This window comes from Buceros rhinoceros, unplaced genomic scaffold (genome assembly GCF_000710305.1).
Source record: "Buceros rhinoceros silvestris isolate BGI_N320 unplaced genomic scaffold, ASM71030v1 scaffold17931, whole genome shotgun sequence".
NCBI lineage: Eukaryota > Metazoa > Chordata > Aves > Bucerotiformes > Bucerotidae > Buceros > Buceros rhinoceros.
The window spans coordinates 1-17,265 of NW_010392737.1; positions in this window are offsets into that span (position 1 = coordinate 1).

Below are 17,265 nucleotides of genomic sequence, written 5' to 3' on the forward strand. Positions count from 1 at the left end.
CAGGTGGACGGCCCACCCAGGAGCGGCCGGGGGCGGAGCTGGCGCACGCTGCCCGTCCCGCCCTCCTGCGCCGTCTTGGTGCGGTAGCTTGTTCCTGGAGCGGCCGGCGAGTGCCGCGCAGGCCACGAGGTTGGGCCACCCCGAGGGGACAGCGCTGGGAGTGGTCACGGCTCCGGGCCCTTGAATCATAGAATCGCAGAATGCTTTGGTTGGAAGGGACTTTAACAGCCGTCTAGTCCAACCCCCCTGCAGTGCACAGGGACACCTTCAACCAGATCAGGGTGCTCAGAGCCCCATCCAACCCAACCTGGAATGTTTCCAGGGATGGGGCTTCTACCACCTCTCTGGGCAACCTGTCCCAGGGTTTCAACCCTCAGTGTAAAAAATGTTTTCCTTACATCTAGTCTGTGTCTAGCCTCTTACTTTAAAGCCATTATCCCTTGTCCTATTGCAGTAGGTCCTGCTAAAAAGATTGTCCCCGTCTCTCTTATAGGCTCCGTTTAAGTACAGCAAGGCTGCCATAAGGTCTCTCTGGAGCCATCTCTTCTCCAGGCTGAACAATCCCAACACTCTCAGCCTGTCCTCACAGCAGAGGTGCTCCAGCCCTCTGATCACTTTTGTGACCCTCCTCTGGACCTGCTCCAACAGGTCCATGTCCTTCTTGAGCTGAGGACTCCAGAGCTGGACACCGTATTGCAGGTGGGGTCTCACCAGAGTGGAGCAGAAGGGCAGAATCACCTCCTTTGACCTGCTGGCAATTTGAGATGCCCTCACTGGCCACAAGGCCAGAGTCCCCAGAATCCCCCTTAGCTGCTGATACTCTCTCAGAAACCAGCGACATCTTACCCAAAAGGCTTTAATATCTCTTCAGTGGGGTTTGAGGTGTGGTTTGTTTTGTTTTTCTTTAGCCTGACTGCAGAGACTGAGACACGTGCAGTGGTACTGCACGAGGGTCCTTTGCCTCCCTCCTCCTGCTAATTTTTGAGATGTATGGGCCATTTTTAACCAAATTCGACCAAAAGGGTTGGTGTCTGCAAACTCATACGTGTCCTACAGGAATTAGTGGCCATGGGGAGAAGAGAGACTGCAATCAAGTCTCCTTGACCACCTTCAGTTATAGGAAGAAGGCTGGTATGTGCACTCAAGCATTGTTAGGCACCAGAAACTTCTCAGTCAAGGCTTCTGACCTGTGTCAGTTTTCTGATGATGCATCACGAAGGCCAGTCTCACACTCCTTTCCTTTCAATATCTATCTCAATTAAAAGCTCAGTCATGCGCACACATCTGCTGGACATGCAACTGCCCTGGCTGCAACGTTCATAGTACCACTCGCTACACAGTGTCACTGCATCCTCTTGCACTGCAGCCATGGCACCCAACTGTGGCCAAGCAATGTGCTCCCTCTCTGGAAGATCATAAACTCCTTAGAAGAGGGACCACCTTTTCTTTTTTTTTAAGTGCCTTCCTCTGTGTCATTTTGCCCCTCCTGGTGCTGTGTCACATTCGTTCAGAGACATGCTTTAAGTGATGGTAAAACAGTGATGTAAAATACCATTATTTAGGTCAGACTGGCAGTATTAAGCACGGGGATTGTTAATGTGGACAGTGATTCTCATTGAAGAAGAATCCTGCTAACTTCCTTCTTTTGCCAGTCAGGTTCCTTTGCACCTTTCCCCTTGTCTCATCCTATTTCCTGCTTGGCCTGCGAGATCAGGAAGGGAGTGACAAAATGAGAAGCTAGACAAGTATGCTGAACAGAAGAACAGCTATATTAGGTCACTTAGAGGTTCATATAGAGGCTGTAGCCTGCTTTTGACAGGCCATTAACAGATGCCTAGGATGCAATGTGAGAAGCTGTAGCATTACTGTCCTTCATCTGTCCCTTCTAGTGTCCACTAAACAGCTTTGCTAAAACACAAGATAAGTGCTATTCACAAGTGCTTTCTTGGTTCAATTTCTGATTTTATATCCACTGATCAAATCCCTCTTTGTTGTCTCATTTCCAAACTGAAAAGCTTTGGTGTGTTTTAATCTTTTGTTCTTAGGAAGTAATTCTATAGCTTGGGCTGTCTTTGTCCTCCTTTGTTCCTTAAGAAAGTCTTTCCTTAAGGGGCAGACCTGCAGACGGTTTGCAAGATGCGAGGGCATCAAATGTGCACAGTGATTTTTAAGGTCTGAGTGTCACAGTTCATTTCAATATCTCAGGTTTTCAGGATAATGTACTCTGTAAATTGAACTTTACTTTATGAGCTCATTAGGAAAGAAGACAAACAAACATGCCAAACAAGGGTTCAATCCCCTTTTGTACAGATGTATCTAAAATGTGAATTGACTAACTGAATGCTTCATTAACTCATGATGTTTCATTAAGTTCTCTAATATAACTCATGCGCCTATGAGCAAAACAGCTACCTAGGTGAGGATGAGAGCACTCGTTCTTTCTATTCCTTCACCTTGCGGGTATTAGCTATATCACAGCAGGAAGCAGAAAAGCTCAACACTCTGGATGCTGTTGGATCAGCTTCAAAAGCTGTTGGATAAGCTGATAGCATTTATACTTTTTAGCTTGAAAGTTTGGTCTGTTCCATTTCCGTGAGTTAGTGGATTCTGAAGAAACTTCCGGAGGATTAATATGCAAGAATGCAGAGGACGATATCTGCAGGAGATAACAAGCCATGGGTGGTAACGGCTGCATAATGACCTTTATACTTTCCTATCCATCCTGTCCTGCCTGTGCATTGCTCTTTCTTTGACCTAGTGGTGCTACTCTCAGCAAATGAGTGAACAGACATGTTGGAGCTGCTGTTTTCACAGAATTATCCCATTTTCCCTAGTTCAGAAGTTATCACTATCCATATAAAGATAGGCTAGTTTCTGCCTTCTTGTCTAACTCTACACTGAATTTCAGCTGATGTTCCGTCATCTAGTGTACTATAGCCTCTATCAGCAATTCTTTATTGTTTGTCATAATTACTGTTTTCCTGAAAAATATGGTGTTCTTGGCAAATCTTCCTGCCTTATCCTCTTTTTCTGATGATTTATAAGTACGTGTATTGGGTTTGTGTGGTGGGGTTTTGGTAGCAGCGAGGGGCTACAGGGGTAGCTCTTGTGAGAAGCTGCTAGTAGCTTCCCTGGCTCCAAGTTGGACCCACTTCTAGTCAAGGCTAAGCCAGCAGCAAAGGTGGAAGTGCGTCTGCGATAATGTATTCAAGAGTGGACAAACCTGCAGTGGAGAGAGGAGTGAGGCGTGAGAGAAAACACCTATGCAGCCACCAAGGTCAGTGAGGAAGGGGTGGGGGGAAGGTGTGCCAGAGCAGACATTCCCCTGCAGCCCATGGTGAGATGGCTCGCTGAGCCCCATGCAGTCTGTGGTTGTTAATGGTGGAGCAGATGCCCACCTGCCACCCGAGAAGGACCCCATGCCGGAGCAGGTTGCTGTGCCTGATAAAGGCTGTGACTCTGATGGAAGCCCACACAGGATCAGTCTGTTGCTGGGAGGACTGAACCCCTCAGAAAGAGGGGTTCCATCCTCATGATGGAGCAGTTTATGAAGAGCTGCAGCCCTGTGTGAAGGATTCATGTCTTAGAAGTTCTTGGAAGACTGTCCCCTGTGGGAGGGATCCCATGTTGGAGCCAGGGAAGAGTGTGAAGAGTTGTCCTCCTGAAGGGGAAGGAGCCTCAGAAACAATATGTGATGAACTGACTGCAACCCCCATTCCCATTGCCCCTGTGCTGCTGGGAGGGAGGAGGCAAAGAAAGTCAGGAGTGAAGCTGAGACAGGGAAGAAAGGAGGTGTGAGGGGAACGTGTTTTAAGATTTCAGTGTATTTCTCATTATCTTGCTCTGATTTGATTGGTAACAAAATAAATTGATGTTTTTTCCCCAAGTCGAGTCTGTTTTGCCTGTGACCATAATTGGTGAGTGACTAATCCCTGCTCTTGTCTCGACCCATGAGCCTTTTGTTATATATTCTTCTCCCCATCTCACCTGGATGGGGGGAGTGAGTGACTGGCCTGGCGATGCTTTGTTTCTGGCTTGCCTTAAACCACAACAGTGTGTTGACTAGTGCAGGTCTGAGCAGGCCTGCACTGGGCTACTGCCTTCTGCTGGGAAGAGCTTCTGGAAATCTAAGTCAGATGTACAAACTCTTCTGACCTTTGCCTACATACTTGTTGATACCCTCACATAGTTCCCATGTGTTTCTGAGGTGTAACTTTAAAAAGACCTTGCTGGCTTCCTTAGTACTTTCTATTTCCAACACCATCTGTTCCAAATTGTATAGGTTTCAGTGATTTGGCTCCCAGCTCTGCAATTCTCCGGAACCACCCTATGACCCAGGTGCCACATTTACTACTGAAAGTCCTCTGATGGGTAGGCACTTCTAGACAGTAATTGACAGAATCACAGAACAGCTGAGTTATGAAGGGGCCACAAGAGGTCATCTGGTCCAACCCCAAATTCAGTTATATCACCCCTGAGTTGTTCAGAACATGGGTGCAAGCCTCCTAATTTTGGTGTTTCGTCTAGTATTTTCGTATTGTTGGATAACTATGTATGCTACCACATCAGTAGGAGATATCTTGACTGAACCAAAATTCAGGGAAGCCTTTAGCGTAATAATCACTGAAGACAGTGTGGTCCTAAACAGCTCCTGTTCTCCCCAGTAGGTCTCCATTTACTTTTTCTGTCCAGTGCCCTAAATACATACTACCTATCTGGTTTCCAACCTTTTACATCTTAAAGACCTGTCCCAGCATCACTGTGCTCTCCAGGTAGTTGTTTCAACTGCATCTCCCTTCCACACTTCCTTTCTTCAGGCATCTGAAAAAAAATCCACTCAGAAACACAGCATTTTTTTTCATCATGAGATTTGTATAAATGACGATGTCAATGCAGATGTCAACATTATAGAGAGAAAAGTACAGAGGAGAGAAGAGCAAGGTCAGGGTTGGAGGTGTGTTTGCAGGTAGCTTAACGCCATTGTGATTCATTTCAATGTATTGGTGTGCACATCACAAGGAAGTTCACTTTGCTGTTCCTGCTTTGCAGCTAGAAGGAGTTTTTCAAGGCACTGGAGTGGAGCTATCATTCTATGGCTTTTGGAGAGAACAAAAGTAAAACTAGGAAAACAGGCAATGATTGATGCAGAGAGAAGATTTCTAGAGCTGCCTTTGAATTCCCATCCCTGAACACATACCCGAAGTATATCATAGCTTATTTCTTCTCACACAAGTTTCTTGTAGTTTGTTTTGTGGCAAGTTCCTCAGGAAGGAAAAAAAGTACTCTTTGATTTAATAGAACTTCCCCACCTATGAATTATATATAAGCAAAATTGTACTTTCTCCTTCTTCAGAAGAATTTTCTGCTAGTGGAATAGTCTGTTTTCATTTGTAAAATTAAGTACCTCCAATGTAAGAAGGGTTACAGATTAGACCTGAAGGGCACATAAGGCAAGCGGCTCCTCTTCACCTCTCAAACACTCTAATTAAAGGTAAGGCTGGAACAGTTGTCTTAAATGCCATGGCAGCATAATTGCATATGAGCTATTCTACCTACAGTTTGTGACTGCTCTCTACATTGCCCCTGTGTAATAAGCTCCCTTTAAGCAGTTCCTATGGTTTCTGAATGGCTGCTGAATTCAGAGCGCATGGACTTGTAATAATTGTGGGACTTTAGGTACTGCAGTTTCATTGAGCCACCTTTGCTATCGCCTTACGTATTGTGCTGTGAAAACTTTACTTCAGCAATTTTTAAGTGTAATTAGACTAATAACTTTATTTTTAGGAACAGCTGATGGATATTTGTGTTAATTTGAATTCTGACAATTTCATAATCTTGCATGCATCCATCTTCAAAATGTAATAGTTTAATGACTTTCCCATGAATTTTTGTATGCGTCTTTTAAACAACCATTATCATAATAGTGCATGATGCCACCACTTCCCACCTCATCCATGTGTTTTAGTCCTTCTCCTAGCTAGCATGAAGCTCCTAGCTTCGTGTTGTTTATTCTCGAAGATAATGCAAGGAAAATGGGCAGAACAGGATAGATTTTAGACACAGTTGTAATCTAGAATGTTCTCTGGTGAAACATCACCTTCTGCAGCTTGAGCTGCATTGCTGACTCTCAGGGTTCAGAAGCTTAGAGGTGTGATATATTTGCTTGGGAATGTTTTTGATTGCGTCTCAACCTACTTTTAAACACACGTTCAGAGGAATAATCATTTTCCCAGTGACAGTCTGATGGCACAGTTACTTCTAAACACTTCACTAGACCTTCAGTATTTTTGTCTGCAACTGGTCTGTTTACAATATACTGTATTTCCTATGTATTATTTATATGTACTACTCTAATTTCTTCACTTTATATTTATATTTCTGAAATATAGACTGACAACATATCAAGCTTACAGCTTCAAAAATCCCAAAGGTTTCCCAGTAGGACACTAATCTAAAAATCAACCAGCCAACAGATAATGCAGGCACCCACAACTAGAAACAAGAAACTCGGTTCTGGCGCAGTACATGAGTAGCACCAGACAGTGGGGCTGTTGCCTGTCCCAGAGATCTTGCAGTCTCTGCAAACAGCAATTTTCTGCTGCCTCAGGACTGGGTTTATTTTCAAATACTAAGAGTATAATCTGCAGAGGACAAACCATCTGTATTATAATACTAGGCCAGCCTAATGGTATATGCAGGGATTTGTATTGTGTACAGTTTGCTTTACTGCATAAAAGTCACTTTGTTTCTGAAAATACAAATAATTTAACTATTTAACTATAATTCATGTTATAGTTAGTGATGCTGTTATCTGTCGTTGGCACACCTGCAGTTTTATTCTGTTGAAGTTTTAGTTACTTGGTGCTGGTGTAAATGTCTGTTTATTGTGCAAGCCATAGGCTTTTGTCCCTCTCAGTTTCATACCCTCACAAAGGTATTGTATTCACACGGACCCATCACCTTCTACACTCGCTTCCTCCTCCTTTCAGAAACCTCATAAGAGCCTTTCTTCTTTGGATCGTGTGTCTCCCCTACTGTATTCTTGTAAGGACAGAGTCGTGCACTCTTCTCCCAGATCAGATCCTAAACTCACAGGGGTTAATGTGGGAGGGAATCTTTCCGTTACTTTTGAGGCTGCAGGTGTCATTCCTGGTGGCTGTTTCCCTAATTCAGTGTTTCAAGAGGCTCACCTCTCACTAGAAGCGCAATGCACAGCCCTCTCAGCTGACATGTAGACGTGCCCCTAAGAATTGTGTGTTTTCTGCAACTAAGCCTCTGAATCACACCTCTGGACTTCTTAACAGGGTTAATGTCTCCTTTAACACTACAATGATCCTCAAATGAGCAGTAAGTGAGCCATATCCTGAGCAGCAGTATTTTGATTCACCCATGGGAAGCTGTGTGAATGGTAGTATATAAGCTGGCTACAGCTATACAGAATGCCCTTAAAAATGGCTTTGCATGGGTTTGTCCAAATGTCTTGCCATGACCATTTTTATACCCGTGAAAATATCTTAGCCCACAAAGTCACTCCTTTAAAGGACAGAGAAGTCGTCATGATTATGGTAGGAGAAAACTGAAAAAAAAAAAAAAAAAAAAAAAAAAAAAAAAAAAAAAAAAACAAATCGCTTGATTTCAGCTCAGTTTTTATGTTCCGGTTTCTCTCAACTTAGAATAGAAATTCAAGGTGAAACTTAGGCGAGGTGGAGAAGGATAGCATGGGAACCAACTGAAACAAAAAAATGTTTATTGAAAGAAGCAAATAGAGAGGGCTAAAGTCTAGAAGCCTTTTGTTGTCTCACGACAGTTTTGCCTGCGTTTGTCACCGCATTATCCACTGTCTACGTTATCTGCTGTCCTAATATACTGAATCTGAATATGCCTGTTAATTCCTCCTTCAAGCCTTCCACTTTCTGATGGGAGTGACCTCCCTGTTGACAGCCAGTGAATAGCGATTCTGTTTTCTTTAAGATATGAGTTGCCATCAAACCATTTATCTTTGTATCACAAATGTTTATTTAACAGTCATGCATTTAAATTTGCACTTCCAACAGCTCAAAAAGTTTCTTTTAAAGCTCAGTACTTTCTCAGAGTTTATGATTATAAAAATGTAATTTGTCAGGAACCTAATCAGTTATTTAACCCTATCCCACATTTCATTTGCATTGCAATGAGCAACCCCACTGATGGTGGCCTCATCATATGGTGTTTCATCCCATGTTAGACAAAATATGAAATTCCATTGATACGGACTTAACCCTGCTCAGTCTCTACCAGCTGTATGAAGAGATATATTTATGGCAAGATGCAATATTTGTGGATGTAAATTCCTTGTCTGCACATAGTATTTCAAAAAACCCTTGCTATTTTATGGCTAGATTGTTGTCATCTTTATAAATTATAATCAAACCAGTTTGGAACATAGGACATAAGGGATCAAATAGATCATAGAACGATAGAATGTTTTGGGCTGGAAGGGACCTTCAAAGGTCATCAAGTCCAACTCTCCCTGCAGTGCACAGGGACATCTTCAACTATATCAGGTTGCTCAGAGATCCATACAACGTGACCTTGAAATTTTCCAGGGATGGGGGATCTACCGCCTCTCTGGGAAGCCTGTACCAGTATTTCACCACCCTCATTGTAAAATTTTTTTTCTTGTATCTAGTCTAAATCTCTCTTTTAGTTTAAAACTCATTTAGTTTAGATCATCGACTCTAGTCACTCACAATCACAGAAAATTAACTTTTTAGATACCAGTTCAGAAAAGTCCACAGCATAATCAACAGACACCTTGAGCTTCAGACAGCTCTTCAGCACTGGGCAACAAATTTAAGACCTGTAGCTTTTCAAAACACCAAGGAAAAAGCAGGATGATCATCACCCTAGGACAGCGCAATAGATTTCCAAAGGAGCTAGTATGTTTCTCAGGTATTCTGCCCAAAGGCGTTGAAAACAGCAGTCAGTTAACTGCATATGGGAAACATCCCAAGCAAATATAAAAACCCTTAAAACTGCCTTTGCAAGAACTCAGAAATTTCTAACTCTGTTTCCCAGTGGCTAGACTCTGCTTTCTGTTGAAACTTCCTAGTTTCAGTGAAAACTTTCTAAAGTTTTCTTGTGAGATATTCTTTGTGAGTTCATTTACTTCTCTGTGTGTTCATTAGCTAAATTCACAATTGATCACGTGGTGTGTCCCTGGAATGTCACAGGGAAATGATTTGGAGATCAATAGCAGCTACCCATGGTGACAGGGGATAAACAGAAGGAGCAAAGTATCTCATTAAAAGCAAGCAACAAACTGTTCTTTCAAAAGCTTCTTGCAGTAGTATACTAAGATGTATGACTAAGATATTAAAAAAAAATCTGGAACAGCTATATAGAATCCCAAACTAAAATAGGTGCTTGGTGAAGGGAGACCTAAATCAGACCTAATACTTAAGTGTGTATAGTTTAACTGGAAATGAAACGGCAATATGGGAATATATTCAGAGATATTTGTCAGATAAAGGGCATTCTGCAGAAAAGTACTCTCAGTAGGACCAAAGACAATACACGCTATAACACAGTTTATCGCTGGTGCAGAAAAAACCCATAATTTCAGAGAAGTCTGCCGCATCTTTGGGTTTTTTTTTTCTGATGACCTACGAGGGAGGTTTTTTGCTCAGGTACCCGCTCAACTAGCAAGATAGTCTGGCTAATTTGGATTACCAGTGGTTGATCCATGCAAGGCAAATGTTCTACGTTGACATAGAACAAGCATGATTATCAGCCGAACTGCTGTTAGCCTTGTACTCCCTCTTGACACACGAGGACAACCTACTTAAGTAGTACCTGGTAATTTCTGTATAAAAATACATTCCGTGTATCTTTTGTGGAATGCATTTACTTCTTCAAAAGAGTCTTAAAATAAAGCCAGTATGTCTGCTGAAATGTAGGATGTGGAAATACTGCTTTTGTAGTGCGAGAATGGTGCTACTATGTGTTAGTAAGTTTCAAGTTCTATTAAAAAAGGGGAACTTATTTGTAATAAACATTATGCTGAGTCATATAAGTCTTCTAAAAGTAGATTTACAATTGTTTCCTAGCATTTTCATGGGAATTCCAAACTTGCAACAGAGATTATTTTAATCAAAGCTGATGACACCTTTTGGGGGGGCTTATTTTCCTTTTATTTGATACCCTTCAGTTCCCAGGTTATTATTGGTCTAGGTCATTTTCACAAGCAAATATTTTTTCATCAGTCTTTGTACTCTGAAATAGCAAAGAAAGAAATCTGGAAGGCAGCTTGTGGGATTTATTATCACTGATGCTTAATATTTAACTGTAGGCAAATAGTACTGAATAAGAGACAATCTGATTACTCTGAAATGATGCACCCAGGAAAATATAGCCATGTTCTTCTGCTGCTTTTAATTTTGCCTACGAAAAGAAGACCTGATGTCTCTCTTTCCACATCAGTATATAAATGGATTATTTTTGCACTACACATATCAAGTTCTTCATGTCATGTTTGTGTCAGAAGACCATGGACAGCTAGCAGATTAATGAAACCATGAAATGAGGAGACCAGATGTGCCAAAGCTCTGGCTTCTTAGACACAGGCACATCCAAGCTCTAACTGCATCTCTTAACTAGCTGGAGTCTGTACAAAGGCAGGGGCTGTTTAGTAATCCTAATTCCTCACGTGGTGCTGCTGAGGCTGACGTTGCTCGGAAATTTATTTAAAAGCTCAGCCAAGACATTTTCCCAAACGGAGTGCTAGCAATTTCTTCGTCATCTCTGGCCTGTAAACACTCCTAGAAATTTCCCCTTCTTACAACTTTCTAAAATGTGTTGCATGTGCTTTGTGCCTGCAATCAATATGAGATTTTTTTTATTTTGGTCATTTAAAAATAGAGATGAACACTGAGAATCTGAGAATTGAGGGGAAAGAACTTTTAGCTAGTTACATTTTTGTGAATGTTGTGTTGTAGGAATACCTCTATCTGAGTCAAAAAACTTTTAAAACTTTTTTTTAAAAAACTTGGTTTTGCTGTTAAGGCACCTTCTGGTAAGGATCAAGAAGTCCATTTAGAAGATCATAATTTAAAAAAAAAAGTAAGATGAGACTATATTCTAAAGTAGGGATTTAGTAAAAACACAGCCCTCCTTCTGTGCAAAAACTCGTTTTCTGAGCAAAAACTCCTTTTTAAGGATGTTAAGATTACAAATGAAGTCATCAGAAGTTAGTTACAACATGGCAAAATTAAGTTGGCTGGTACAACTTTAGCTTGCCTTCAATGTGTGTGTGTGTTATGGAAGTATTTTGACACAATCACCTGCTGTTTCTGCTACAAGAGCTTTCCTTCTTTCAGTGCATATGTGGGATAGTGCTCTTATAGTGACTAATTAGTCAGTGGGATTTCAATACTGATTGCATCCCCTAGCCTTATTTACTATGCAGTCAGCTGTTACTTTCAAGAGAGAATTGCTAAAATCTTTATAGACTTTGTTTTGCTTCACCCATTACAGCATATGAATGCTATATAAGCATGAAGATATTTACATTCATAAGAAGGTAATTTTGTTATCCCTTCTTTACAGATGAAGGCTCAAAGAGATTAAATTAGAGAATACTCACTAATTCTGCGTATTCAATATAAGCTACCTAAGAACTCATGTTCTAGAGAGGTCATCACTTGTGGGCAGTTTGTGGGCTCAGACCAGTGCTCAGTGACTACACTTGCAGCTGGTACTGCTCAGCATTTCTGCCAATCCGATACAGGGGTCTCAAGTCAGAAACTCCAAAAATGAGGAACATACAGTAAGTGACCACCTGTGAAAGTTTGTTCAGAGGGACTTGCCTCGCATCATTTGGGAACTCTGTGGTAGAGACAGGGTCAGAACCCACTTCTGCAGGGTAGCATTCAGCTGCTTTAATTTTGAGAGCATCCTCTCTCTTCCTTATTCACTAGACAATTTATTACTTCTGCAAGAGATGCATCAGGGTTTCTGCAAATGACCGTCTCATTTACTGAACTGTCCCAGTTCACCATTAGAGCAAGGTTTATTCCATGCACAGAAAAAAAAGTAGGGCACCTCAGAGAAAAATGTTGAAGCATACACCCAGAAAGGAGAGAAGGGAGATGATTGTGTTTTGATCTGGTATTTTCTGGTTTTGGAGTGCTTACACATTCTTCTGGAAAAGGTTTCCCCATGCTCTGCTTTCAGACTTCTCAGTTAACAAAAATGACATTTGGAAAAAGTTTGGTATAAAAAAAAAAAATCCTCGTGCTGTCCCAGTGATGGTAGAAGAAAAAGCTGATCTGAAAGAGCAAGGAAAGTCAGCTCTCGCACTGAGTGCTCAGCTGTATCCTGGTACAAAGCATCAGTTACTGGGCAAATCCTGGAGGACTCGTTCACAGCATATGCTGGTGGAAGAATACATGCACAGTCCCATGCCTGGGAAGAAGCTGGAAAGGAACACAGCACATCCCCTTTCCCAGGGTCCTCCCTTTTCAGATGCTGAAATTCCATTGAGCATGGGTGAAGAATTGTAATGACTTGCGATGTTATCTAAATTCAGGTGAGTTTTTATGAAACAGAAAGAAAAACATGTCCCTAACACAAACCCTACCACACCTATGAGATTTTATGTGTCTGATCAATAGCATAATTAAACAGTTCTGAAGAAGATGTTTTTAAGGACAAAGCAGTCCTGCTTGCCATGCATTTCAGCTAAAACTGTTGAACAAATGTTCGACATGAGGAAAACAGTGGCATAAAAACAAAACATCCACTGAGTTATTTCAATGAATCAACCTTGAAAGCAGGCAAGAATTAGAAGTCATCTCTCACACTGTTATATCTCCCTGACACGGGATGGAGTAAAGTTTGATCTCTTAGGCTGCACATATGAAATACGGAATGTTTCTGTTGTGCTTTATTTAACTCAGTAGGCTCTATATTCCCTGAATCTAAAAGCTGTTCAAGCCTCCAACATATATTTTGCACAGATAATGTTAAGAGCTTGGCTTAAGATGGCAGACACATATGAAAAATGCTATTTGATTTGAAGATTGATGTGAAGTGTTTCTCATTTTCCCTTGAGGTATCGTGTTAATGATGTAACTTTCAAGCTGCCTTCATGAGAACTATATTTATATTTGTTTCTGTAAGGTGTTTGACATCTTTTGGGGGGAGCTGTAATACAAAGCATTACCTCTTACTGTGCAGTAATCAGGAGCATATGTTGTCCGGGCAAGTTAAGCACACACTTAATGTTAAGTTAAAACATGCTTCTGAATTAGGCAGAAGTTTAAGACCACATCTGAATGTTTTCTAGAACTAGGTCACTGGCTCTGAATATCTTTGAAGTTATCTGTAAAGAAGTCACTTTGCATTAAACCTGTCATATTCTAGATTCTTGTATATGACTGAATGAAGCAGTTAGCTGGTCAACAGCTTAACAACGAGTTCATAAAACAGGCTACCAGAAGCCTTAGCTTATAAACCCATGATCCCACTTCTCAATTCTTTTGTACCTACCTTTACCAGATACATCCCAGAAAACTGGAGTGAGCTAGATCCGCTGAGCTAGAGATCGTGCTGTAGGTTGGGAGAATTCCATGGAAGACATTTAGAGGACATGTAAGGCTAAAGTGTGGTGTAATTGTCACGTCTCTTGGTTCTTTGTTGAATTCAATGATAATGCAGGCAACTAGTGTTCTTGTGCTTGTGGTGTAGGTCTCAAAGGAATCAGATTTTAATGTGTTTATTTGATTTTGTGGGCTTCCACTCTAATGAGTGGAAGTGGGAATGGCAACATGCCAAAGCCACTCTCCTAACTTTTTATCTTAAGTGATAACTTTTCCCCTTGTATTTCAATTTTCTAGCCATTTACCCAATGGAATGTAGGAAAAAACCCCTTACAGACAGGTTAGTTCTTAGATTTTACCATTTCTTTTACCTCAAAAAGCAACTGAGAGTGGCCAAATAGAAGCCATTGCAAAAAAGACAGTTTAATCTGAAATTTAAAACCACTCAATTTTACAAAATTCTCTTTCCAAAAAGATTCCAAGACTGGAAACAATTTTACTGACAGGCCCGCTACCCTACCATCAAGAGGCAGGATTTGTTTAACACCAGTTTGTAAAAATCCCCAAAGGCGAAGTGTTTCTTCAGCACTTCCTTGATAATATAGGAAGCATGCATTTGCTAGTCGTAGCACTTTATGCCCACATAACTGTTAGCCTCATCAAAGCATAAACCCCCATTATTCGGGACAGCTGTTTCTTAGTCACCTTCAGAATATAGTAGTGAGAGGAATTCTATTTTTAAAGAATTTCCTTTATCATTCTGCAGTTCCTTAAAATGTATTTCTTTTATCTAGAATTCTGGCAGAAATCCGACCTCCTTCTACTCCTTCAATGAAGACAGAATGTGCTGCCTTTTGTTTGTTTGTTTGTTTGTTTTGGGTTTTTTAGTAATATGACAATTAAAATACCAATATTGTCTTTAAACAGTTTTTGTATTTTAAGTACTTTCATTCAGAGCATTTGACTGTAAGATCAGACATATTTTTGTGTCTCCAGCTGAACTACATCAACTAGTTATCTCTCACAACTATTTATTACTACCTTCCTCCCAACTGTACAGCTTCCTTCCTTTCAGATGACCTGTTTTCAAGTCTTCACTACTCTTTCCATCTCAGCCCTGTGTAGGAAGCATCTGTCCAGCTTCCTGGTGGGACTTAATTTAGATGTCTGCTCCTGAAAATGGATGTTTTGTCAGAGGCTCAAATTGTTATTCTTTTGGTGGTTGCACACTTAAACATTTTCTGAACTTTATGGTACCAGTCATGCAACACAGTAATAACTTGCATGGGAATAATGTCAAAATGTGATCCCTCATGTTCTCTTAATAGAACAAATAGGAGTATATTCACTTTGCAATGCATCTGATTGGGAAGGGCAGTTGACCTTCCTGTTGCACATTGCAGAATTTGGTCCAGCCTATCAGCGTACCCTGTTATAATTACTTAGACAAAAGTACCAGCAGCAGAAACAGCTGGCGAAAAATTCCTATGGAACATTTAATATTCTAGTTGAAAGTCCAGACTGATTTCTCTTTTCAGTTCTCAGGAGGTACTTGCCAACATACAGATTTCTTTTTTAGTTTTTGGTCTTCTGATGAAATGGCACATTTTCCATGAAAGGTGGTGCATAAAACTCATATTTGTGTGGAAAATGGTTTCCTTCCACTTTAAGTGGAAATTAATGTCTTTTATAGCTTCTCAAACTACTTCTGCCTATTTTGAAGGTATAAATAAAATACATACACTTCATAGGCCTTATACTAGTATCCTGTAGAGTGTTGAATTTCACTTAAGGTTAAGGTCAGCTTGCATTCTTAAAAAAAAGCACATTTTGCTCTTCTAATGTATAGTATCAGTATTTTCATTAATAGTGCACTCATTATTTCTATTCTGTAGTTCAACAGACTTAGGAATCCCAGTCAGTCCCCATGATTTTTTCCTACCACTGTAACTTTTTGTTATAGGAGTATTTTTCTATTACTGAGGAATTAAAGAGGATTTAAAGATAATTTAGGGCCTGGTTAATAATAGATGTTGATTTTTCTTCTTGTTCAACAGCTATAGATGTGGTTCTTCAGGAGATGCTTACATGGTCTGTCTGCCTGAACCTAGTATGTATTTTGTGTTTAAAATGTTAGGTTTACTTTACATTCATACTGTTTGCTTCTAAATAAGTCTGCTACAGGTCTTTTACTTGGGTTTTTTTCAATGGCTACAGAGTTTCTAAGACCTTCTTTTTCTTTTTCTTTAAATCTCTGTCCTTTTAATTCCAATTACATCTGTTTCGTGATTACTGTCATCATTGCATCCAAATCCTTGGTGCAGGTCCTTTAAAGTCAACCTGTTCTAAGACTTGATAATTGCTATCAGTGATTATTCTGCTTTTTTTGCATATGAATGTTACAAGAAGAAATTCATGGAAGCAAATATGTTAGCCACAAGGAGGTCCGTAGGTAGTTGATCACTGGAAACTACATCTCCATGCTTCTCCTGTTCTTACACACTTCCTTAGGCATCCAGCATGAGCAACAATCAGAGACAAGATACTGAGCTAGATGGACTTTTGGTCAGAGTCATTTCAGCCATTCTGGTCTTCTTAAGCCTTGTTCTTAAATGCTGCTTTCCCCCCATCTCTCAGCTAAAGTGGAACACATTTTAAATCCCCTACTCTGTTCTTTGAACCACAAATTAGTCCCATCAACAATTCCAAATTCTCGCACTGCAGCCAGCTCCTATGCTATTACACGTTTTTATCAGTTTTCTCAGAAGACAAGTATCTGTTCTGAGAATATTTCCTTTTCTCAAATAGTTACTCCCTCAAATTTGTTTCTAGGCTCTACCTGGAAGTTTTATGAGTAGGAAACAGTTTTGCACTCTTCCACAAACTGAGCTAGAAAGCATGGTTCTCAGTAAACATTTAATTTAATCAACACCTCTCCAGTTGCCTTTCAGGATTTATAGATTATTAGAGATCTGAACGTAACACAAGAACACCTTAAGGGTCAGCATGTGCAGACATTCTGGCATTCCCCAAAGATTTGTAGCTTAAGGAATTTGGCAATTTCTCCCTGTTTAATAACTCTGACTAGATTTCCCTCCAATTTCTTTTTGAAAAGGTACTATTTCTTAGTTTCTGCAACATACTGTAGATAAATGATACCTTCTGTAAATTAACAACTTGTTGTGTGAATGCTTACAGTATGCTTTACTGGTTGTGTATTATGTCCTGTGGTGTCCTTTGGTGTCTCTTCTAACACAAAGACTGTATCAGAACTGTAATATATCTTTATTGATATTCTCTAAGTTAATACCAATTTAATAGATTTCTGCCACACACACACACACACACACACACACACCCCCACCCCCACACCCTATTTTTTCCCAGGCTGAAGAAGCAAAGCTGCTTTTACATGTATCTAGGAATGTCTCAGTCTAACTACATTGGTGCCTTCCTTCTTCATAATGTGACCCAGGCTCCAGATGCTGCACGTTTTCTTGTCTGAGGTCCCCTACATTGTCCAAGCTATCAGCTGTTTCTAGATCATTCCCAATGCTAATGAACAGGTATTTCACCTAATATGATTTCAGACTCTCTGTTTTATAATGAGGGTAAGAGCTGCCTCTTTAGTGTTGGAGTTCAGTGGCAGGGATGCTTGCTATGGGAATAGGAGGGTTGGAAACTG